At 41.2% G+C, this 25,993-nt stretch overlaps 1 protein-coding gene across 2 annotated transcripts in view; it reads right to left on the reverse strand.

Moving 5' to 3' along the window:
- large2 (LARGE xylosyl- and glucuronyltransferase 2) overlaps window positions 1–25,993 on the reverse strand; it is a 163,813-nt gene that overhangs the window by 104,279 nt on the left and 33,541 nt on the right. Inside the window, exon 1 of one of the 2 annotated variants that reach the window (XM_075467789.1) lies at window positions 23,576–23,683. The exons of the other annotated variant lie outside the window; for it this stretch is intronic. The gene's annotated coding sequence lies outside the window, so the exon portion shown is untranslated. Of the gene's footprint in view, window positions 1–23,575; window positions 23,684–25,993 lie in introns of those variants that run through there. 2 annotated transcript variants of the gene reach the window in all.

A 25,993-nucleotide genomic window follows, 5' to 3' on the forward strand; every position in this document is an offset into this window, starting at 1 on the left:
CAGGCTTTTATTTTGTAAAAGTCTGTTGGTCACAGGCTTTTATTTTGTTAAAGTATGTCGCTGAAAAGCTTTTATTTTGTTAAAGTCTGTGGCTCACAGGCTTTTATTATTGTAAAAGTCTGTTGCTCACAGGCTTTTATTTTGTAAAAGTCTGTGGCTCACAGGCTTTTATTTTGTAAAAGTCTGTGGCTCAAAGGCTTTTATTTTGTAAAAGTTTGTTGCTCACAGGCTTTTATTTTGTAAAAGTCTGTGGCTCACACGCTTTTATTTTGTAAAAGTCTGTTGGTCACAGGCTTTTATTTTGTAAAAGTCTGTGGCTCACAGGCTTTTATTTTGTAAAAGTCTGTTGCTCACAGGCTTTTATTTTGTAAAAATATGCTGCTCACACGCTTTTATTTTGTAAAAGTCTGTTGCTCACAGGCTTTTATTTTGTAAAAATCTGTTGCTCACAGGCTTTTATTTTGTAAAAGTCTGTTGCTCACAGGCTTTTATTTTGTAAAAATATGCTGCTCACACGCTTTTATTTTGTAAAAGTCTGTTGCTCACAGGCTTTTATTTTGTAAAAGTATCTTGCTCACAGGCTTTTATTTTGTAAAAGTATCTTGCTCACAGGCTTTTATTTTGTAAAAGTCTGTTGCTGTCTGCTGTGGAACAGGAAAAGAAAGTAATCGGCGGATCCACCAAACATGGAGAAGGGTACGGAACTTTTACTCGGCCATTTTCATGTTAAAGTTCTTCCAGACGGCGGAGTCGACAGAACCAAAGTCATCTGTAAACACTGCCAAGTTGAATTGTCTTCTCAGCGTAGTAGTTCCAGTAAAATATCACTGCCTGCTGTGCAGACCGAGCAGCAAACACCGTAACAGGCGTGGCTGTCGGCAGGCGGCAGCAGGCAGTGATATGAAGGGAGAGAAAATAGGGCCAAGAGATTGTGAGGTCTGACTTTTTCCTGGAGAACCATTTTGTGATGCAAATGTATTACTCTGTTGAATGCATATTGTTCTGAGAAGCAAAACGCTTTATTTTTTAAACCCCAGCCAACTAGCCGGACTACCTTCATCAACACCAAAACGAGGCTGGAACTCTGCTCACAGGACGCAGCAGGGGGTAAGAAGATGTTCAGAAATGATGTTGCTGATATGGGATGTTACACAGCTTCATGTCAAAAGAGGCGAACTATCCCTTTAAAGTTAACGTGAGTGATAAAATCTCAACTCTTTGTCTCAGTTTTCAACACTTCTTCTCCTGAACGTGCAGCTGAAAGCACAAAGATTGAACACGTTCTGTTGTCCCTCACATGGGAGCTCAGGTCGCAGCCGCCGGCCGTCCTGAAGGCAAATCAGAGCGCGATCCCGGACAAACTGAAGCACCGTGTCACACGCCGGCGTTGCACTCGCACATCAGTGTGGAGGTGGAGGTGTGAACGCGTGCACAGGCTAAACACACGAGCTGTGCTTTAACAGCCCCTCCTGAGGTTAACCTCAGTCTGCGTTTCCCACTCAGGAAGCTAACGAAGCTAACGAGCTGCGTGCACGATGCAAACGGCGTCCTTCTCCTGAGGCCGTCAGCCTTTTAAGGGCTTTCTGAACACAAAGCTACATGTTTCGGTTTGTTGGCCAGATGTTATTAAATGTTTTACCTCATGCATGTGATGAATATTCATGAGGATGGAACTACAGAGACGATAGTAAGAAATAAAAACGAACCGTATTCAGAGAGAACTGGCAAAGCTTCGGTTTAGTTGCACTTTTATGAGTGAAATAAATGTGCATGGGAAGGCAGAAACACACGATTAGCTTGTTTACAAGAGAAATGAAGACAGAATTACCATCTGAACAAAGACTTTTCACAGGTTAGTGTCAAAAAGAAGAAGATATTTTTTAGCTAAATGCTCTCAACTCTTCTAAATAAAATCTAAAACTTGATTGTTTTTCTTCCTTCATTGAGAGCTATGGATTATTCATTTGTATCAATAAGAGATTCACTCCTTCGGCGCCTCACAGAGACCAGTTCCATCTCCCGATTTCTCTCCGTTGGCATGACAACTTCTATTCAGTTACAGATATTTAGACATTTTTAAATCCAGGTTAAAAACATTTCTGTTCTCATGTGTCTATGCATGAAATCTGCACGATATCTTTGAACTTATCTGGACTGTTGCTTGTTTTTAAATTCATTTAAATGATTTTATTTGTTTCTCTTTATATTCTTTTATGTATTTTTAATGCTTCTTACACTCCCTGCTGCGATGCTTTTATTTTATGTGAAGCACTTTGAACTTTTTGTACATGAAGCTGTGCACTGAAAAAAGAGACTTTTTGGTGAAGTAAACTCTATTAGAGTAACTGTCATAATCTCTACTTGTATTTGTAAGATTCAGGAAGAACTAGAGCTTCTTAAGTAAAATTAAACATTTTATTAACGTAATAACATGAATTATGGGGGAAGAGTAAGTTTTACTTTGGTTTCCTCATACAATTTAAATGTTTAATAGTTGTATGTACATAAACCTAGAAATACTACATAAACTTTACTCTGAAAGTGTATTGTTAAAATCTACCAAGTTACTTAATTTAATTAATGATTATTTTTAATGTTTTTTTATTTTTTTTAATGATTTTATTGCCTTCTTGTGATTTTATGTAGCTGTAAAGCACTTTGAATTACCTTGTGTACTAATTGTGCTCTATAAATAAAATTGCCTTGCCTTCATAACAGCAAATACTACAGATATATAACATTTACTTAAAATTTTGAGTAAAATGATGTTCCTGCCTATGAAAAACAAGTAGACTTTACTTAATTTGTTTAAATAAATATAACTTAAAACTTAGATGTAATTAAGTAAATGTTACTTAATATCTTCAAAACTGTTTTATGGTAAGTAACATTTACTTGATATTGCAGCATTAAATATTACTTAAATCATCTGAGTGCAAATACTTCCAAAGGGTTTTTAAAGTAAATCTTATTAGTTGTTATTTTCAGTGTACAAATAAATTTGATTTGATTTGAATTTTCATGTTTAAGAACAACAAAAGCAATATTCAGCCTCAGTTAACAACCATTACAGCCATAGTTTAAAGGCCAGGTTTAGGACTTCTTCTACAGTTTATCGGGTTCATCTTTTTTTGCTCTCGTTTTCTTTTAGTGGTTTAAAAAAAAAAAAAAAAAAAAAAAAGGTTCATCATGAAGAAGCCCTCGTTTCAGCACCGATGTCACCGAGCAGAGTCGAGTGTTTCCATACACTGGAAAAAATGCCCCTCTCAAAATAAGTAGGAAAACAACAAATAAAAGACTTTTTTGCTTGAAATAAGCAAAAAAATCTGCCAATGGAACTAGTGAAAATCTGCTTGTCAAGATTTCTTGAAATAAAATGTGATATTTAGGACTTTTGAGATAAAAGTGATCTTGAAATTAGCTTTAAAAACAAGCTTGTTTTATGTGAAATATGACTCAAAACAATTTGTTTTCAAGACTTTTTCATTTAACAAGATATTCCAGATGTATTGTCTTCAAACAAGTCCCTATATCTGGCAGAAATGGTGCTTGTTAGGCAGTTGTGTCTTATATTAAGTGTAATGAGATACTCAGTGAGACAAATATACTTGGTAAGATTTAGATTTTTGTCCAGTGTATCAGCACTGCATCGCATTACACTCCCCTTCCTGTCAGTCAGTTACAATCTTATTAATGGGTGAAAAACAAGTGTAATTAGATGCAGGCGGCATTAATTCCTTAAAGCACCCAGCTCTGTACTTCAGTACTTTTCTTTGGCTGCACCACTCCATCGGGAACATTTTGAACTTTAAGCTTTTGCATCATTCAGACACATTTCCATAAGATTCTGAGTAATGTATTTGGTATTTTTGGAGGGCCCTCGGTGGTTTGGAGGGAAGGAAAATTGTGAGTTTGGTCAGAATCTGGCTGCACAGTGTGAGTTTGTGAAGCTCGACCTACTGGTGGGCTGCTGCGTGAAACATGACTGGAGCTTAAAATGAAAGTGGACAGACTGCCGCCGCAGCCTGCGGGCTGTGGACCGACCCGTCAGAGGAGATACCAGGAATCTGCCCGAGTCAGGATCAGGATTCAAATCTCCACTCAAAACACACTCCAACACTGGAAAGAATCTAAGTCTTACCAAGTATATTCGTCTCATTGAGTATCTCATTACACTTAATATCAGACACAACTGCCTAACAAGCACCATTTCAGCCAGATATAGGGACTTGTTTGAAGACAATACATCTGGAATATCTTGTTAAATGAAAAAGTCTTGAAAACATCTTGTTTTGAGTCATATTTCACATGAAACAAGCTTTTTGTTTTACATTTGAAGAGGTTTTTAAGCTAATTTCAAGATCACTTTTATCTCAAAAGTCCTAAATATCACATCTTATTTCAAGAAATCTTAACAAGCCGATTTTCACTCGTTCCACTGGCAGATTTTTTTGCTTATTTCAAACAAAAACGTCTTTTATTTGTTGTTTTTTTAACTCATTTTTGGAGGGGCATTTTTTCCAGTGAACATGCTTTCATCTACACCGGGCACACTTTTTATTAGCCTTCAGATGCAAAGAGCACGGTCTGATAGTCCTATGGTTTCTCAGTAGCATCTGGAAGTTACTCATTCGTCGTTTCATTCTCCCACATTGCTTTCCTTCTGCCCGTCGTGCACATTGAGGTCATATACTGACTTTGCAGAGTGGGCTTTTTGGAGGGGACCAGCCCACATAACTACTGTGGAGTAAATAGCATTATGCTAGCTTAGAGATGCTCATTGGGCGGCTCCTCAAGCTTTAATTCGCGGCTCGCACTCGCATAGTAGCTTATAACAATATGGTAACAATAACAATACATTTTTTCAAATAACATGCGCCTGTTACGGTGTTTGCTGCTCGGTCTGCACGGTCTACGCAGCAGGCAGTGATACGAAGGGAGAGAAAATAGGGCCAAGAGATTGTGATGTTTCACCTCTGATTTGATCAAATAAAAAAAAAATAAACATGATTTTCTTTGGATTTTCTGGAGTTTCTGAGCCTCTCGTTGAAGTCACTTTAAATCCTCCATCAGCTACATTCTGTCTAAGAACTAAATTTATGTTTTCTGGGCCGATCAAGATGCAAATATTGGACTTAATTGTATAAGTATGAACATATTTAGACTAAAGTAGGGTCCAAAACACACAGAGGTGGGTAGAGCAGCCAAAAAGTGTACTCAAGTAAAAGTAAAAAGAGAAAATAGGGCCAAGAGATTGTGAGGTCCGACTTTTTCCTGGAGAACCATTTTGTGATGCAAATGTATTACTCTGTTGAACGCATATTGTTTTGAGAAGCAAAACGCTTTATTTCTTAAACCCCAGCCAACTAGCCGGACTACCTTCATCAGCACCAAAACGAGGCTGGAACTCTGCTCACAGGACGCAGCAGGGGGGAAGAAGATGTTCAGAAATGATGTTGCTGATATGGGATGTTACACAGCTTCATGTCAGAAGAGGCGAACTGTCCCTTTAATGTTGTGCAGAGACACTGCGATATAGAGAGTCGAGGATCATCAGCCACACCTGCCTCATTTTTCAGCATGTGATTTAACAAACTTTAACTGGAGACAGCTGGAAGTACATCGATACACCACTGAGTCTGCTGGACTGAGGCTGCCATGCAACTTATTCCAAAGCTGGAAGGTGCATTTCATTTGTAATTTCACATCACAAAACAACTCCGTTTGACGATCATTCTTGTTGTGCAGACACGCCCCAGCATCTCATTTTCCTGTGATTTAAAAACCCGATTAATCATTCTTGTTCGGCTGAGTGATTCATAACACATTTCCCTGTGATGTGACTTTTCTGCTTTCCTCAAGGTAATAAAAAACTTTAATAAAAACTTCCTCAAGGCAAAAGTAACAGATTAAATGAAATGACAAAAATCTCAATTTCAGGCACAGCAAGTCTCGGCACGTAAAAAATTACAACCCGACCCAGACATCATTACGAGGGACCGCGTTTGACAAAAGAGGCGGACGTGTTCCTAAATGGTTGAAACAACCACTGCGACCACAAAAGAAATATTTAAAAAACAACTTCTTCTTCTGTCTGGTCTTGGATGTAAGAAGCGAGAAAAGAAGAATTACATAAGCACCCTGGCCCTCACCGTCCAACTGTCTTTGCAAGTCTGAATCAAGTTCCAAGGCGCAATAACATGAAGGCCGCTCGTGTCTTTAAGGCACAAAGTCTTTGCTTAAACAGCTTTGTGAAGCAGCGGCCTTTGATGTTTCTCGTCTCACTAAGTTTCATTTTACACTCTCAGACACAAAGAGATAAAGTCTGTATCTACATACTCTTTATAGTCGGGGAGCCAAAGTCTCAAAAGCGCAATAAAATGTGTTGAACCTGACATGGTCTGCCATACGTTTTTATTTGTGTTTTTTTATGTTCACTTTGACCCTAAGAAGCAATAATCAGAGGGTCTGCTCTGCCGGAAACATCGCGGAAAAAAATTGTGGCCATTTCAGTGTATGTACCCTTCATTTTTTGATAGAAAATGTCGGAAAATTACAATTTTCCACAAATCCTCAGTGGGTTGGGTAAGCTGTCAATAAATAGAATAGAATAGAAAAATACTTTATTCATCCCACAATGGGGGAAATTCAAATTAGTCAAGTAGCTCAAAAAAATTATTAATATTTACAAATGATTGTATATTAACAACAACAATAATAATACAATAATAAACAATTCTAATAAAAATACTACTACTAACTAATAATAATAATAATAATAATAATAATAATGATAAATGACTAAATAAATAAAATAAAATAAAAAATAAAAATCAATCAATGCATTCCAGATGCACAGAACACGTGGAGACAACATCCAATGAAATTATAACTCTTAAAATACTTTTCTACATGATTTTGGCTCAATTTAAATCAAAGAAATCAGGCAGTTTTTTTCCACTTTTTTCCAATATTTTCCATCTTTACTTTATTTATTGGCAATCAATTATTTCCCCAAATTATGACATCAGTAAATATGCTGTTCTGTTCACCAAACAGTAAACTAATTCCACAGAAAAAGTTGGAAAAATCCAACCAAAATCATTGGATCTGTGATGATTTCACTGCTGGGCCTAGTTGGCGATCAACAGGCTCAGAACCTCAATAGATATTTTAGCCTATTCTCAAAATTCCGAAAGACAAACTGGATATTTTAGCATGGTTGTTAATGTCCATATTATTAAACATCATGGCCTTGGCAAATGAAACTCATTTTAATAGAAACCTATCCTCCCAATGGAAATGTGTCTATTATGACTATTTCTCCGGCAGTCAGCAGCCACTTCACCAAGTTCAGGTTAATGGATCCTGAATCATACGGTTCAGGTTTCCACTTTTACACAGAGACCTCAACCATTATCTTGCATTTCATCTTCCCTCCATCCCGCCGTTACCTTTGTTTTCCCTTTCAGCGCGAGCCTTAACGGAGCCGAGAGGTTCTCGTTGGGTTAGACATCTCGTCTCATCGGGTTCACGAGCCGAACGTCGATTTTCCGTTTGAGACGGTGACGACTCAAACGAGGGAGCTTCAACGGCTCCACGGAGAGACCAACAATCAGAGATGGGACCAAGTCACACATGCGCAAGTCCCAAGTCATTTTTTCTTGGTCAAGTCACCTTATTTTTGCAATTTTACCTGCAGAATCTGATCTTAATAAAGTGAAAACACAAAGATATAAGTAACTGTCAGTAAACATCATTGGCCAATGTGTCCAACCTGTCCACCCCGTATCATATCAAGCTAACACTAGCTAACTACCGGCTAGGCTAACAGGATAATATTAGCTAATTTGACGAGCACTCACTGGTCAGAATGGATCTTCAAATGACGAACAAAGTTGGAAGTTGTCGTCTGGCTGTCTGAGGTGTTGATGCCGCATGTCTTGCACTGTGCTGTTCATCTTTTGCCGTCAAAACGGTAATTACGAAAGCCGAAGACAACGACTCTCGGTCCCGCTGACATGTTGATGCATATCTGATATGAGTTTATTCTCTCCAATAACCACTAAGGTATGTAGAGAGGGCAGGCGCGTCATTTCCGCCGGGGACGGTGGGGACGCGTCCCCGGCACTTTGTCTGACGAGCAGATTTGTCCCCACCACTTTAAAAAAGTAGGGAAAGTGCAAACGCCGCTTTTGCTAAAAACTATCATTTTATATCATGGCATTCTCCTAAAGGCCGGCGCACACCTTTACGATGTCATCGTTGCATCGTTTGTCGGGTGATCGGCATAACGATTCGGACCGTATTTGACACGCTCGTACGTCCACCGCACACACTTGCGAACCTACGAGTTTTTTGACCGAATGTTATCACATGACCGAAATAGGAAGCCACAAATCACGTGACTTTCAAACTGGAGGCAGCCATGTTTGTGTCGTAGTCGGCCAACGTGACTAAGTGCGCTATTCCCATTGGCTGTTTAAATAATCCTGCGCGATGACATCGGAACAGAGACCGCACACACATACGATTGTATTCGGCACAAGGAAAATCCGTACGGAAATATCAAACATGTTTGATTTGATCCGATGAAACGACAAAATCGTCTGTCGGCTGCTACCGCACACCTTTACGATTCCCATGCGAAGTCATCGGGCCGACAAAATCGTACACGAATCGTAAAGGTGTGCGCCGGCCTTAACCAAAGACTATTTGATCCGCTCTGCTTTCACTCTGCTTGTATTAATGCGCTTGCGATCAGCCCCCATTGCTGAATAGCAACTATGTTGAATCCGCTGCGCTCGCACACTGCGCTGGCGGTCTCAGTCTGTTACAGGGTAACGAGCGATGGAAGACGTCGCTGGTGTTGCAGGTGAAGATTCGTCAGTGTTTATGATGCATATCAGGCGAGATAAACAATGAATGAAAACTAATTTCACAGAGGCGTTGCTGCTCGTTCACTCTTGCCCGTCGTTTCATAGCCTGGCAATGTTCGAAAACTTTGTCAGGGCGAGGGCTGTTTGTAGCCAGGCTACGTCTCCTGATGCGCTCTTGCTTGGTCGAGGTTTGTCTGAGATTTGTTGGTGTGTCAAGGGCTGTGCAATAACCGAACAGGATGTTTCCGACGGCCTAAACAAGACCGCGCAGATGGCTTTTAACTTTTAATATGGGGACAATATCGCGTCAATACGCATCATCGAATGCATGCCTATTATTTATCATGAAACCTCAATTGGGAAGTAATGGGCCTAGCTTGTACCCAGCACTTTTCAAACCTTACTCAGGTTTATGGTAATTGTCCCCAGCACTTCTGAAATCAAACTGACACCCATGAGAGAGGGCATGACTGATTGACAGGGTAGGGATCCAATCATGACGCCATTCTCAGCCTGCGCTCCTACCGGGTAATCCATGTTATTTTTTTATTAATTTATTAATTTTATATTCAAACTGAAAACATGAACTGAATAACTCTCAAGTCATTCAAGTCATCGTGTCTCAAGTCAAGTCAAGTGCCGAGTCTTTAACTTCCAAGTCCGAATCGAGTCTCAAGTCTTTTATTTTTTGTCAAGTCACAAGTCATCAAAACAGCAACTCGAGTCCCCATCTCTGCCAACAATAGAAAGAAAACTGTGGCAAATAATAACCACAGCGCTCACCCTGTCATACTCACACCAAAGACCCGAGTTCCATCCCACACAGAGATCTGCGATAACATATGTGGGAGTGCAGGTACATCCAACGTTTGTATGTTCAAGTGCAGGAAGCGAGCATTAGTCAGGGATGGATTTAGTAACAGGCCTCCCAGCATTGATGACATCATGCAACAAGAAAGCCGATTCCTGTTATGAAGGCTGGAGATCAATGCTGTGGAGAGATTTAACCTCTCTGGAAACAGATCTGTTGACCATCACAACCGGTCCTCATACAGGACTCCGCCACGACTTTCCCTAAAGAGAGACGACCAAGTGTTTCTCTTTCTATTCAGACCAATCCAAACTTTTTCTTCACCACTTTCTGACGTAGAAAGAATTAAACGATAGATGAGGAAAACAGCACTTCTGTGATTTAATGCTGGAACTCACCACCAAAACACAACTTTACAAGGAACAAGTTTATTATAAACTACAACATTTGAGGTATTAAAACCAGAAAACCCCAGTTCAGCTGATAAAGTGTTTCAGAGGTTTATAATCAGATTTCTGGGATCCGAGCAGCTGCTTCTCTGTCATATACTGAAACATCAGCTTATATATGGTCAGAGGTGGGTAGAGTGGCCAAAAATTATACTCAAGTAAAAGTAAAAAGTAGCTTTAAAAAAAAAAAAAAAAATGGCTTAAATTAAAATAATCCAGGTAAATTCAAGAACTTCAATAAAAAGTAAAAGAGACTTAGGAAATGTTTAAAACATATGTAACCCATATGTAACCTAAAAAACAAACATTCACCTATCCATGGGGGGAAAAACGAGTTTAGGAAACTTAGCGCTACATGTTTCCTCAAGTTAGATGTTGAGTTTCTGCTGAAATGTGCGTTTGTTTTGGTTGCCACAGAAGACACATAATGTAGCTGCTGTTTCTCACTCTTTGTAAGGTAAACATGCTTTCAGTATGAGGCCTCGTCTGCGTCTTCATTTCCCACCGTTGGTTCTGACATTTTTCATCCGTTTCTTTCTTTGTTTGCTACGACTGCTAATGCTAAAGCTAACCCGTCCCGCCGCTGAGGCTGAGTACGGTCACGTGACCAGACTGCACGGCTGCGTCAGATTGGTGGAACACAGTCAGGTGGTAGAGCCTTTGGCGGAAGTCTCTCTCTCTGTCAGAATAAAACATTAAAATGAGGCGTAAGCGGGGGGATAAAAATAATGAGGCGTAGAATACCAAAGAGGTAAGAAGAAAAGTAACCAGCTCATTGTAGCCTAATGTAGCGGAGTAAGAGGACAGTTTCTGCTGCACACATCTACTCAAGGAAAAGTAAAAAGTATAGAGATTTAAAACTACTCCTAGAAGTAGAATGTTTTCAAAAACTTACTCAAGTAAATGTAACTCGTTACGACCCGCCTCTGTATATTGTGTATATACAATATGTTTTCTTTAAAAGTTTAGATAATTGGGTTGATTCTATTTACTTAATAAGTCACCATAGGAACACGAGTCTGCTGTGACTGACTCAGAAACAGTCAGATAGTGGCAAAAAGAACTGGGCTTTGGTGTTGGTTGCTACTTTACCTTTAATTGATCACTCACTGGTGAAACACCAAAGATCATCCAATAAGCTCAACCGTTTTAATGTCAAAAAGTTCTCCTCAGAGTGTTGAGTACATACGTTCAATCAAACATTGCACCGTGCTTGGCTTTCATCACTAAATCTGACATAATTCAATTCAATTCAATTCATTTTGATTTATATAGCGCCAAATACAACACATGTCATCTCAAGGCACTTAAATAATAAAAATTCAAGCCAATTGGAATTCAATTCATAACAGAGCAGCAATTAAATTAAATTAAAATCAAATTAAATTAAATTAAAGGTTTCCACTCTGAAAACGAATAAAAAAAAAGAATTAATTCTCAGTTCTGGCAGAGAAAAGAAGCACATTTAATCACTGAGGTGAGGGCGATATGATGATATGGACTCTCATAAAATAAGGAGAGAATCTGCATTCCTCATTAATGTCAAAGTATCCAGCGCCTTGATATCTCTGCGTGCATCTCTGATTAATTCTATGAATACAACCGATTCATGAATATTAGATCCATGCACTGTTTCTGCATCATTCATCGCTGTTTTTCCACTGCTGACGCTCGTGGCAACAGACTCGCACCCAACAGGAAGCAGCGCGTTGGGTCTCTGAAGAAGGATTTAATTTCCCCACATGTTTGCATGCAGATTCGACAGTTACCAGGTCAACACGCTGCATACAAACGAGTCGTCCGAGTCCCTCTGTGACCTGCTTTCCTCAGAGAAAGCTCATCCAGCTTCCTAAAATCTTCCTTTTCCTTCTTCGGGCTCACATTCTGGCTTTATTCTGTTTTACTGTTTGAAGAAGATCACACTTTGTTTGCCCCCAATCCCCACAGCTTCAGCCCCGTTGCCACTAACGAGTGCGGATCCCCCACAGAGAGCTGCCCAACCTTCCTGAAACATTTAACAGCCTCTTTCTGCCCCCTCACTTCCCTCTGTCACATCTTCACGCTGACTCAGCATCCTCTCAGCATCAGCTGAAGAGCAAAAATTTCACTGCTGCTGCTCTTTGTGCCGCCATACATCACAAACACGCCCACGCCTTCTGGGGGGAAACGGCACAGAAATACTGCGCACGTCCCTTTTTGTCTGTTATTTATTGGCCCCATTTTAACTGAGGATGACTCGGCTTTGCCTCTTTTAACCCATTTAGGCCTAAAACGCTTGGAAAAGAATGCCTGTAAAACCTATGGGTGATTTCAGAAAGACCCCCTAAAACCGGAAGTTTTTCTGGACATTCAGCAATTACTAAATGATTGATTTCTCAGCCTCTGTAGCAGATAGAAACAAAATTCAAAAAGTATTTGAGAGCTTACACCTGTGGCTTTCTTTCAAAATTGAGTTTATTTACATACACCTTCACGAAAATAGAAAATGTAAAAAGTAAAGTGCAGGAACAGCACTATTTTCAATAAAAAAACAGTTATAAAATAAAATAAAAAGTAAAGTGCAGGAACGGCGCTATTTTCAATCAGTAATAAAATAAAATGTAATTTTATATTTAAATTATTTATTTATCTATTTATTTTATCGCCAGTAATCTCTTCGTACTGGCAGCACAAGGAGCCCATACACATTCCAATAAATGTTTCCATCTCCGGCACAGTTGCGTGTGACCACCTTGCCATCTTTGCTCGAGCTGGAGTCTGAAGTACCTGCTCACTATCTCTATTCGCCTCGGAAACGAGATGCGCCCAAAGCTCCTCAGTAAAAATATGATTAAATGCCTGCAACGGTGTGGCATCTGCAGGTAAATCCACTTTCACCCCTGGTGTGCGGTTGAAATCTCTCCGTCGATTGCGGTGGTAATTGTCAGTCTTCCACTCACATTCAAACCCTTCAAAATCATCCTCGCCGTTATCATCATCTTCAAACATATGTGCTGGCCATAAATCTCGATCAACTGGGTCAGCACGTTCATCAGCATCATCAAAGCCAAGAAACTCCTCACAATCGCTCCCGTCTGAAATGTCTTCCCACTGAAAGTCCTCCATGCTCGTTCGATGAAACTTAACTTCAAAACACTGACACGAGAACATGACGACACTCTCACGTGTCTATTATAATGCATTTAATTGGCGCAGAGGTCAATAATTGGTGCAAAACAACCTTATACATGAAAAAAGACGTGTACGCTTTCCCGGCCTTAAAGGTAGAATAACGCAACAGCGCCCCCGGCTTCAAAGGTAGAAATGCGGCAATGCTTTCCCGGCCTCAATGGGTTAAAGGCCTAATCAGGGCTCGCATCACATTTGTTTACAGGTTAGAAAAGCTAGCAGAAAACAGAAGGTCAGGAGGATAGAACGCAGGTGATGATGTGGGATTATTACCCAGAGGTGGGTAGCTACGAGTTACATTTACTCGAGTAAGTTTTTGAAAAAATTATACTTCTAGGAGTAGTTTTAAATCACAATACTTTTTACTTTTACTTGAGTAGACGCAGACGAGGCCTCATACTGAAAGCATGTTTACCTTACAAAGAGTGAGAAACAGCAGCTACATTATGTGTCTTCTGTGGCAACCAAAACAAACGCACATTTCAGCAGAAACTCAACATCTAACTTGAGGAAACATGTAGCGCTAAGTTTCCTAAACTCGTTTTTCCCCCATGGATAGGTGAATGTTTGTTTTTTAGGTTACATATGGGTTACATATGTTTTAAACATTTCCTAAGTCTCTTTTATTTTTTATTGAAGTTCTTGAATTTACCTGGATTATTTTAATTTAAGCTATTTTGTAATTAATTAATTCATTTTAATTTATTTTATCAATTGGATGAACTCTAATTTGCCTAAAGATGATTATTTAGTATTTTTGTCTGTCTGATTGAATGCTTGTGTTAACAAATAAATCAGACGTTACTCAACAGTTACTCAGTACTTGAGTAGTTTTTTCACCGAGCACTTTTTTACTCTTACTCAAGTAATTATTTGGATGACTACTTTTTACTTTTACTTGAGTCATATTATTCTGAAGTGACAGTACTTTTACTTGAGTACAATTTTTGGCTACTCTGCCAACCTCTGTTATTAACGCCGCCTTAAAGGGGGAATGCATGTCCAGAGGTAACAGTAAACCAGCAGTGGATGTAGGAACCAATGTCTGGGATCTTTAAGTAGAACTCAACATTCTCCTGGTCTTTTATATATATATTTCTTCTGTGTTTTAACATCTTAGAAATAAGAAAATGAATCTAAAGCCTGGCGGGTGGCCCATAAACTGTTGGGTTTCAGTGGGTGCTCAGCACAGTTTAGTTGATCTTTGGTCGGTGTTCCACCTGGCAATCTATTTGGGCCACTATCCTTATATATAGTACACAGGAAAGGGAGGGAAAGTACAGTTAAGTACAACTGAATTCACTGCACAGACGTGGTCTTTAAGTTACTTGAATAATCAGATAAATGGAAAATGAACTGTACAGCTCTTTTCTGGTCTATCTGACCACTCAAAGCACTTTCACACCACATGCCTCGTTAATCCATTCACTCATACAGCATGTCTTTGTTCAAGGAAATGTTTAAAACATATGTAAGCTAAAAACAAACAAACATTCGCCTCGCAGAAACTTACCGCTACATGTTTCCTCAAGTTAGATGTTGAGTTTCTGCTGAAATGTGCGTTTGTTTTGGTTGCCACAGAAGACACATAATGTAGCTGCCGTTTCTCACTCTTTGTAAGGTAAACATGCTTTCAGTATGAGGCCTCGTCTGCGTCTTCATTTCCCACCGTTGGTTCTGACATTTTTCATCCGTTTCTTTCTTTGTTTGCTACGACTGCTAATGCTAAAGCTAACCCGTCCCGCCGCTGAGGCTGAGTACGGTCACGTGACCAGACTGCACGGCTGCGTCAGATTGGTGGAACACAGTCAGGTGGTAGAGCCTTTGGCGGAAGTCTCTCTCTCTGTCAGAATAAAACATTAAAATGAGGCGTACGCGGGGGGATAAAAATAATGAGGCGTAGAATACCAAAGAGGTAAGAAGAGAAGTAACCAGCTCATTGTAGCCTAATGTAGCGGAGTAAGAGGACAGTTTCTGCTGCACATCTACTCAAGGAAAAGTAAAAAGTATAGGGATTTAAAACTACTCCTAGAAGTATAATTTCTTCAAAAACATACTCAAGTAAATGTAACTCGTTACTACCCACCTCTGGGTATAAGATAGAAGATAATGTGGATAATAAAACTCACCTGTTTAAATTAGCCTATGCATTGTGATTACTATTGCACTGTTTTAATTAACTTCATTTTTTTTATCTATTTGTGATGCATTTTAAAATGTGTTTGTTTTTATGTAAGGTGACCTTGAGTGCCTATGAAAGGCGCCTATAAATAAAATGTATTATTATTATTATTATTAATAATAATAATAATAATAATAATGCACAAAGGTTTGGATTCCTCAAAGTGTCATGGTATCGCCTGTTTTAGGGTCCATATTTGGAGAAAACCTGGATGTTTCCTTAGAATTTTTGATCTATTCCAAACCAGATGCTTAGCGAAGTTAACTGTTTATCAAAAGTTAATTTCCTTTCTTTCCCATTACAAGGCAAACGCGTTGTTCAGCTTTTTCTGAAACCTGAAACTTACACCTGAAAGACGATTAATCAGCGTCTGCATTTTCTTCCATTTAATCTATTTTTCTATTACATTTTCATAACGGCGTGCAGCTGCTCTGTGAGGATAATCTTTCCTTTATGGTGCATTTCAGCTGTAAAGCTTTTATAACACCAACCAAATCAAGCGGCCTGAACATATTTAAACTACAGTTTCACCCACAGAGACGGTCTCCTCGGCACCAAGGAAACCCAGGATTTCTATGAACTCTCCCGTAACTGGAAGGCTTCTCAGTAGGGGTGCGCGATCTGACGATATAAACTCGTGACTGGCGAGGAAGAGTGGAGAATCGCAGGCGATCTACCAAATTAGAGAAACCGTATAGATCGCCTTTGCCAATCAGCGCAATGATTATTATTTAATACCACTGATGCTGGTCCACATCAGGAATGGGAACAGCAGCAGCGGCACCATCCACAGCACATCCATAGCGGCGCACGGGAGAAACTCACGGCCAGCAGCAGCACTCTCGGGTCGGATGAGGAAACCGTTAGCTCGTAAGCTAACTACGGTGCAAGAGAAAAGGGATGCACCGCGACCGTGACAAACATTACACAGTTGAAAAGTATTCCTTTAGGGCGCTCTGGTGATGGCAGTGCGTGACTGTGGCTGCAGTAAATGAACATGCAGCGCTGCTCATCTGTTGCTAAATGGCATCATGAGGTGGAGTCAAGTCGTCATCAGTGGTTCGTTTTTCTATTTCCGGTTGCTTCACTCTCACTGTGTCAGATGTCATTAATTAGATCATTATTTTTCATCTTGAATTGGGTTACAGTTGAATTACAATGTGTTGATTGCCAAATTTTTTCTTTTACTCCTTAGCTCTTCTGTGGTTCAGCATGTCGACTTAACTTTACTGTAGTTGGTCTTTTTTTTTTTTTTTTTGGATGGAAGATCGTGATAAAAAATCGAAATCGTGATTTTATGCAAAAAAATCGTGATACAACATTTTTTCCATATCGCCCACCCTACTTCTCAGATCACATGCACAGGCACAGAAGTTCAGTTATTCTGACTGCATCCCTTTGGAAGACTTGTAAGGGACTGGAAAAAAAATCAAAGTTTGACTGAGTGTACGAGAACAAAGCCTCCAGATAAAATCAATCATGCATCCTGCTCCCAAACAGATCAGGACAGCAGCAGAAAAAAGACGAAGAGCAGTGAAGGAGGCAGCGGGGGACCTAAACGTTGCAAAGCTATTTCAGAAAATACGTTCAAACACCTCTCTTTGGTTACGCTTCCACTGTTTTCTCTTTATTTTGGCTTTTACACCTGAATCATCCACTTTAAATCAGCATTCTGTCTCATTTCTACCACGTTTCAAGGTCTGAAGGTTAAAGTGCAGCTCATGCTTCTGAATCAAGTTCCTAATAATAATAATAATAATAATAATAATAATAAATGACTAAATACATAAAATTAAAAAATAAATAAATAAATAAATAAATCAATGCATTCCAGATGCACACAACACATGTGGAGATAACATCCAATGAAATTATAACTCTTAAAATACATTTCTACATGATTTTGGCTAAATTTAATGCAAAGAAATCAGGCGTTTTTTTCACTTTTTTCCAATATTTTCCATCATTACTTCATTGGCAATCAATTATTCCCCCAAATTATGACATCAGTTAATATGCCATTCTGTTCACGAAACAGTATACCCATTCCACAGAAAAAATTAGAAAAATCCAACCAAAATCATTGGATCTGTGATGATTTCACTGCTAGGCCTAGTTGGCGATCAACAGACCTCATGCTTCTGAACCTTCAGAGCCTTAAAGGGATAACAGGATCCTAAACAGGCTACCACGTCAGCCGGTTGTCAAATCTCCAGCTCCCTGATCAACAGAGGAAACAAAAGAAAAAGCCTCACACGCATCGTCTGGAGCCGATCGGTCATCGGCTGTCAGTCTGAACCCTGGACGATGAAGGCATGTGGGGCGTAAAGTCGACCCCCAGCAGGACCCAGACGGGTCGGGCACAGAGACTGACGGGTCGTCTCCTGGGATTCAGACTGATACTCACAGCAGATTCTCAACATTTTCAGACCTTCAGAATATATCAGAGAGAACCTAAACAGTTTTTACTAAAAGATCTGTAACCGATGCTGCCTTTAAAAGGCACCCTGAGGAACACCCCCACGAGTGATGGGAAGTTCGGCTCTTTATTTAGGATCTTTTGTAGCCTATAATTCCTATAATTCACCTTAACTTTGCAAAAAAAATAGGGCTGGGCAACGATTAAAATGTTTAATCTAATTAATCAAATGATTTCCCTGATTAATCACGATTAACCGCATTTGTACGCAAAATATCCAAAAATGAATCCAAAAGTAGCGTATAGCTTTTAGCATTTAGCTTTATTTTAAATGTGCTGCCATATGAATGAAAGTGCCATAACATTTGTTGTGCAAACACACTTTTAACATCAGCATCTTTCTGTAGTTTTTATGTAGAAGCCTCGCTCCACTGTCTGTTTCCTTGAATGACTTGCTGCTATCAGTTGTGTGTTTTGCCTTTAAGTGATATTTTAGACTGGAACTACTACGCTGAGAAGACAATTCAACTTGGCAGTGTTTACAGATGACTTTGGTTCTGTCCACTCCGCCGTCTGGAAGAACTTTAACATGAAAATGGCCGAGTAAAAGTTCCGTACCCTTCTCCATGTTTGGTGGATCCGCCGATTACTTTCTTTTCCGGTTCCACAGCAGACAGCAGCAGACTTTTACAATAATAAAAGCCTGTGAGCAACAGACTTTTACAAAATAAAAGCCTAAATAAAAACCCGGTTCGAGTCCCTTATTGGACGGCCCTGTGCTGCGTGTCGTTCCCCCTCTCTCTGCCCCCTGCTTCCTGTCTCTCTGAACTTTCCTATCCATTAAAGGCACAAAATCCCCCCAAATTTTGTTTTAAAAAAAATTAAAAAATTTAAAAAACGCGTTAATGCACAATAAAATATATATTGGCGTTAAATAATAAACGCGTTAACGCCTCAACGAGTTAACTTGCCCAGCCCTAAAAAAAAAAAAAAAAAAAAAATCATGGTTTATGTGTTGAAAACCCTTTTGCTTCAGCAGTGTTTTTTTAATTATAAATGGTCTTATAATTGCCTAATTCTGTGCATTTATTCAGTGACAAAACCACTCTTACATTTGTTTATTTAAATTAAATACATTACTTACATTTTTTATTGAACAAATTATCAATACTTCAAACAAATCCATAGAACAAAACCGAAACCTGAACCAAACTCTTTAATTCTCACGTGAAGGCCGCATGTTGGTCGCCATGCTGGCCAATCATAACAAAGCTCTGTCGTAACCAGAGCTGGGACTGAGCACTGAAAGTGAAACCCAAGCAGCGAATGGATAAAAAACTGTTTAAAGGTTCTATTTTAGTTACTAAACCTTTTCAAACCTGAGGCGAACCATCTATGATGCGGCTCAGACAAAGCGAGCGTACGATGGTTGACTGTAGGCCTAAAAGCTGCAGACATCAGTCTCACGGGTTTCTAAACCTTGCTGACTGGCCGTTATTATGTTGCTTAATCATTTCACAACTATTTAAAAACAGCAAACATTTACAACTAAAAGGCTCCATCAGTGCTGAACCCCCACAGAGTTTAGGTAAACTGTATCAAAGACTGCCGAATACTTTCTCACTGTGGGCCTCCCACTCAAATTCCGGCTGGATGTGTTTGCCTTTTCCTCATTTCCTCAGTCACAATTTCCTTCTTATGTCTCATCCCGACGCCTCAGTCAGAACAGGAAGTTACAAAGAAGAAAAAAATAGATCTGCTGGGTGGAGGGAATGTGTGATTATCAGCCGGAGAGGAGTCTGACAGCGTGATGCAGTGCTCATCAACGCAGCCATAAACGCCATCAAAGAGCGCTAACGCACAGGCAGGTGTTACCGCCACACCCGTCACGCTTTACGAAGCGACATCTTCCTCATCGCTCACAGCGAAACAACAGCAATGTTTTGGATTTTTCTGTGTGGGTTTTTTTGCTTTGACCTCACAAGGAGCTGAACTGGGACTCAACAGGGAGCTGAACTGGGACTCAACAGGGAGCTGAACTGGGACTCAACAGGGAGCTGAACTGGGACTCAACAGGGAGCTGAACTGGGACTCAACAGGGAGCTGAACTGGGACTCAACAAGGAGCTGAACTGTGACTCAACAAGGAGCTGAACTGGGACTCAACAGGGAGCTGAACTGGGACTCAACAGGGAGCTGAACTGGGACTCAACAGGGAGCTGAACTGTGACTCAACAAGGAGCTGAACTGGGACTCAACAGGGAGCTGAACTGTGACTCAACAAGGAGCTGAACTGGGACTCAACAGGGAGCTGAACTGGGACTCAACAAGGAGCTGAACTGGGACTCAACAGGGAGCTGAACTGGGACTCAACAGGGAGCTGAACTGGGACTCAACAGGGAGCTGAACTGGGACTCAACAGGGAGCTGAACTGGGACTCAACAAGGAGCTGAACTGTGACTCAACAGGGAGCTGAACTGGGACTCAACCGGGAGCTGAACTGGGACTCAACAGGGAGCTGAACTGGGACTCAACAAGGAGCTGAACTGTGACTCAACAGGGAGCTGAACTGGGACTCAACGAGGAGCTGAACTGGGACTCAACAGGGAGCTGAACTGGGACTCAACAGGGAGCTGAACTGGGACTCAACCGGGAGCTGAACTGGGACTCAACAGGGAGCTGAACTGGGACTCAACAGGGAGCTGAACTGGGACTCAACAAGGAGCTGAACTGGGACTCAACAGGGAGCTGAACTGGGACTCAACAAGGAGCTGAACTGTGACTCAACAAGGAGCTGAACTGGGACTCAACAGGGAGCTGAACTGGAACTCAACGAGGAGCTGAACTGGGACTCAACAAGGAGCTGAACTGTGACTCAACAGGGAGCTGAACTGGGACTCAACGAGGAGCTGAACTGTGACTCAACAAGGAGCTGAACTGGGACTCAACGAGGAGCTGAACTGGGACTCAACGAGGAGCTGAACTGGGACTCAACAAGGAGCTGAACTGGGACTCAACAAGGAGCTGAACTGGGACTCAACAAGGAGCTGAACTGGGACTCAACAAGGAGCTGAACTGGGACTCAACAAGGAGCTGAACTGGGACTCAACAGGGAGCTGAACTGGGACTCAACCGGGAGCTGAACTGGGACTCAACAGGGAGCTGAACTGGGACTCAACAAGGAGCTGAACTGGGACTCAACAAGGAGCTGAACTGTGACTCAACAGGGAGCTGAACTGGGACCCAACCGGGAGCTGAACTGGGACTCAACAGGGAGCTGAACTGGGACTCAACAAGGAGCTGAACTGGGACTCAACAAGGAGCTGAACTGGGACTCAACAAGGAGCTGAACTGGGACTCAACTGGGAGCTGAACTGGGACTCAACAGGGAGCTGAACTGGGACTCAACAAGGAGCTGAACTGGGACTCAACAGGGAGCTGAACTGGGACTCAACAAGGAGCTGAACTGGGACTCAACAGGGAGCTGAACTGGGACTCAACAAGGAGCTGAACTGGGACTCAACAGGGAGCTGAACTGGGACTCAACAGGGAGCTGAACTGGGACTCAACAAGGAGCTGAACTGGGACTCAACAAGGAGCTGAACTGGGACTCAACAAGGAGCTGAACTGGGACTCAACAGGGAGCTGAACTGGGACTCAACCGGGAGCTGAACTGGGACTCAACAGGGAGCTGAACTGGGACTCAACAGGGAGCTGAACTGGGACTCAACCGGGAGCTGAACTGGGACTCAACAAGGAGCTGAACTGTGACTCAACAGGGAGCTGAACTGGGACTCAACCGGGAGCTGAACTGGGACTCAACAGGGAGCTGAACTGGGACTCAACAAGGAGCTGAACTGGGACTCAACAAGGAGCTGAACTGTGACTCAACAGGGAGCTGAACTGGGACTCAACCGGGAGCTGAACTGGGACTCAACAGGGAGCTGAACTGGGACTCAACAAGGAGCTGAACTGGGACTCAACAGGGAGCTGAACTGGGACTCAACAAGGAGCTGAACTGGGACTCAACAAGGAGCTGAACTGGGACTCAACAGGGAGCTGAACTGGGACTCAAGCGGGAGCTGAACTGGGACTCAACAAGGAGCTGAACTGGGACTCAACAAGGAGCTGAATAAATAAATAATAAATAAAGGCCTTCACTTCACTTTAAGGAAATAAGGTAGTCAGTAAAGATAATTTAAGGAATTCTGAAATGTAAATATGTCAGAACTAACAACTTAATGACTATTTGCAGACAAAATAATGACTTATTAAATAAAGGAAAATAATTAACGTTTTCACACAGGCACTCGAGTCCTGAAATGTTCTGGAGATGCTCTGAAGCGGTGAAAAGGTAAATGAAACTAAATCTGTTCCGATCTTCTTTCTGAGATATTCCACCTGGTGAAATCTCAGCAGGTGAGACGACATATGAACGAGCAACACTCATATACACAATCAGGAGCCACGTGTGCTGTTCTCAAAGCGTTTTAAAGACTACAGACTCCACAGGCTGCCTCCTGAGCTCAGCCAGAAGCGCTCATCACATGTATGAATGACACAGGTTTGGAAACCCCTCCCCCTCACCTTTGTAATCACAGATTAGCAGGTCTGTGTGAGACCGTTTCTGTAACTTTCCACCCCGATGACCAGCAGGGTGGAAAAGTTCAAGCTCTACTTTCCCCATGCAACTATTTAAGTCATTTTTAAACATCTAGTTACTGATGTTATTTTATGTTAGCTTTATTTTATTTTTATTTTACTTTAGTACTTTCCCCTTTGTACCATAACTGTTGCACAGTTGTTCCCTCTGGATAAATAAAGCTTTTTGAATCTTGAATCTAGTCTTGTATCCAATCTAATCCAGCTTTATTTATAAAGCCCTTTAAAAACAACTACACCAGACCAAAGTGCAGAAAATAATATAAAAGCCACAGATAACAGGCATAAAATAAGTAAAACAGATTAAAAAAACAAACAGCCCAAACATAAAAATAACATAAAATCCATTAAAACTACCAAGATTTATTAGATCTTATTTTATTTTATTAGAACTTATTAGAATTAGAACTTTATTTTATTTTTATTTTATATTACTTTAGTACTTTCCCCCTTGTACCTTGCACAGTTGTTCTCTCGGGATAAATAAAGCTTTTTGAATCTAGTCTTCTATCCAATCCAATCCAGCTTTATTTATAAAGCACTTTAAAAACAACCACACCGGATTAAAATGCAGAAAATAATATAAAAGCCACAGATAACAGACATAAAATTAAATAAAACAGCCCAAACATTAAAATAACATAAAATCCATTAAAACCACTAAGATCAGCATCTAACATGGTGTTAAAAGCCCAATTCTAACCACCTCCCCTTACTGAAAGTGCTCCTTCAGAGCAGGTATAAACACTTCTGAGGAACTGGGTCAAAACGAGGAAATCAGAATAAAGCTGAAGAGCCTTCAGTCTGCCTTTGTCAACACTTGAAGATGAGACTGAACGACACGTCCTTCCTTTGAAAACCAACCTCACAAGGTCTGCTACCTGCCATTTGCTTCCTTTTTCCTCTTTCTGCTGCTACAAACTGAGTAAAAATCTGTGTCCAACGGGAGAAAATCTGCACGAAACACAGCTCAAAAAACAGCCCGAGTGCAGGCTGGACGTCTTACCGTGAGGAAAACATCCAGAGAGATCCAGCCTGAAACAGCTCATCGACCCGAGCAGCAGAAATCCCTCCGAGGGAGCAGAGTTAATGCTTCTGCTCGCAGCCAAAAGCCTCTCACACTGACACCCGATAACAGCTGATCTGAATACGAAGAGGCCGACGGCACGGACAAAAGACTCTGCACGGCGACACCTCCCCAGGCAGGAACACCTCACCCCACATACGCCCCCCCTGTGATCCTACATTCATATTGCCCCGCAGGAGTCCCCACCACAGGGGCAATCATCCCCCCACGTCTGAAAGCAGGGGGCCGTGCTGGAGCCTGGATAAATAATAAAGTTCAGGTCACTGTAAAGCACAGCTTCCACCAGAATGATACAAAAACTTTCCCTGTGAAGACGAAACCGCAACAAGGACGCAGACGACGACGTCATCGATGTGCTTTAATGATGATGTCAGCGTTCCTCCGGGTTTAAGAGGCAGCATCTCACTTCCTGCCAGGTGTGACAGGTGAGCGCGGAAGGTCCCATTTGGATTCTTTCATGTGAAATTAGTGTAATTTATTCATTTAGTCATCTGTTACAATTGGCAGTCATGTTTAAGCTCCAGTGTTTATGGCATCTGCCTCCATGAGTGTTTGACCCTGTGCATGTTCAACAGGTGCCGACCTGGATGGGTTAAATGCAGAGGAGTCATTTTGTGTATTTCGTGCGTGTATTTTCCCCACATCGGCAGTCCCCAACCCCCGGGCCCCAGACCGGGACCGGTCCGTGCTTGTGAGGCGTTTGGGTAAAATAATTACTTTTGTACTTCCATGGAAAATCAGTTTGATTAGCTTAATCTCGTTAGCTAGCTGTAACTAAATGGAACCTCCGAAGCTTTCCTTTTGTTTTTATTCCCTGGAAATCTGGTCTTTCTTGGTCATTTTCCCGATGATTTAAGACATAATTATATGTTTCAAAATGTCAGGGTGGAGTCTTTACCTCAGTTTAAAGGAAATTCACACGAGCCAGAACGTTTTATCTTTGTTAAGAAGGCACTTATTAAGAATTTCCTTTTCTAAAAGGTACCCCAGCCAGCATGTCCATGTGGGGCCCATAAGGTTTAAATTTGGGCTGCAGATAAGGGTCCCAAGTGGGTTTGTCTGCAGTTTCAAGTCGCTGTGTGGCTTTAGTTGGACTTTGCATTTAGCCAATTTGAATGTGAACATTCTTTTACTTTGTGTGCTGTGTTTATCTGTATTGCCTTTGGAATCATTTAATGCTTAGGGTAACCCTGATCCTTCAAGTTGCACTTTGAAACCCATATGGCCAAACACAGGTGGAACCCTTATCTGCAGCCCAAATTTAAACCTTATGGGCCCAACATGGACATGCTGGCCGGGACAAAAAGAATAAATAACTTACATTATTTTCGTTTTATTCATTATCCGAGTCTGAACAATGTTTTATTTTGAAAAAATGACCGAATTCTCTCCGTTACATCCGTCTATGACTCATTGACACGTGTCAAGATGCTCGTCTCGGTCACGTGACACGCTAACGCTAATATTAACCCCACAAGCTAGCAGAATGAGTAAAAAACAGACGTCTTTGGAAAGTTTCTTTGCAAAGGGGAAAAGGCCCAGTGAGGAGAGAAGAAGAGCCGATGACCACTAAGAAAAAGAAAGCTGCATTTAACAGACGATACCAGGAGACCTACTTAAGATATGGATTTATGGTGACAGGTGATTCCCACGCACCAAGCCCGCTCTGCATCATATGCAGCGACCGGCTCTCCGATGAGGCAACGAAGCCTTCAAAACTGCTTCGCTACGTGGAAAACAAGCTTTTGGGGCGGTCTGTGGTGTAGTGGGTTGAGCAGGCGCCCCATGTACAGAGGCTATAGTTCTCGCCGCAGCTGGCCCCGCATCGGACGGCCCTTTGCTGCATGTTGTTCCCCCTCTCTCGGTCCCCTGCTTCCTGTCTGTCTACACTGTCCTATCTAATAAAAGGCATAAAAAGCGGAAAAACAGTTGGTTAATTGAGTCAATAAAGTCTTAATTCACAACAATAAAGCTCTAAATAAAGACGTCTGTACTGACGTCTTACATCCTTTAGTTGTTGTGAATATTATCAATGCAATTTGTCTCAAGTTATATCAGCACCACAACAAAAAGCTCCCCGACAAAGACTAAAAAAAGATGGCGTACAAGTGGTCCGCAGTTCAAGAATAAAACACAGAAATGCAAACCTACAGCTGTGACGCACAATCATCTGGATGAAGTAAAAAATAATCCATCTACAAGGAAAACGCAGAGCTTTTTTCTTCCGCAGCTGGCAGTGCAAACCGGGGCCGATCGAAGGTCATACAAAGTCATTTCCAAAATGCACAATTCGCCTGGGCTTCGGGCGCTCCTTTTGAAGCGGTCGGCTTCATTTCA

This window comes from Odontesthes bonariensis, chromosome 1, assembly GCF_027942865.1.
Source record: "Odontesthes bonariensis isolate fOdoBon6 chromosome 1, fOdoBon6.hap1, whole genome shotgun sequence".
Taxonomy (NCBI): domain Eukaryota; kingdom Metazoa; phylum Chordata; class Actinopteri; order Atheriniformes; family Atherinopsidae; genus Odontesthes; species Odontesthes bonariensis.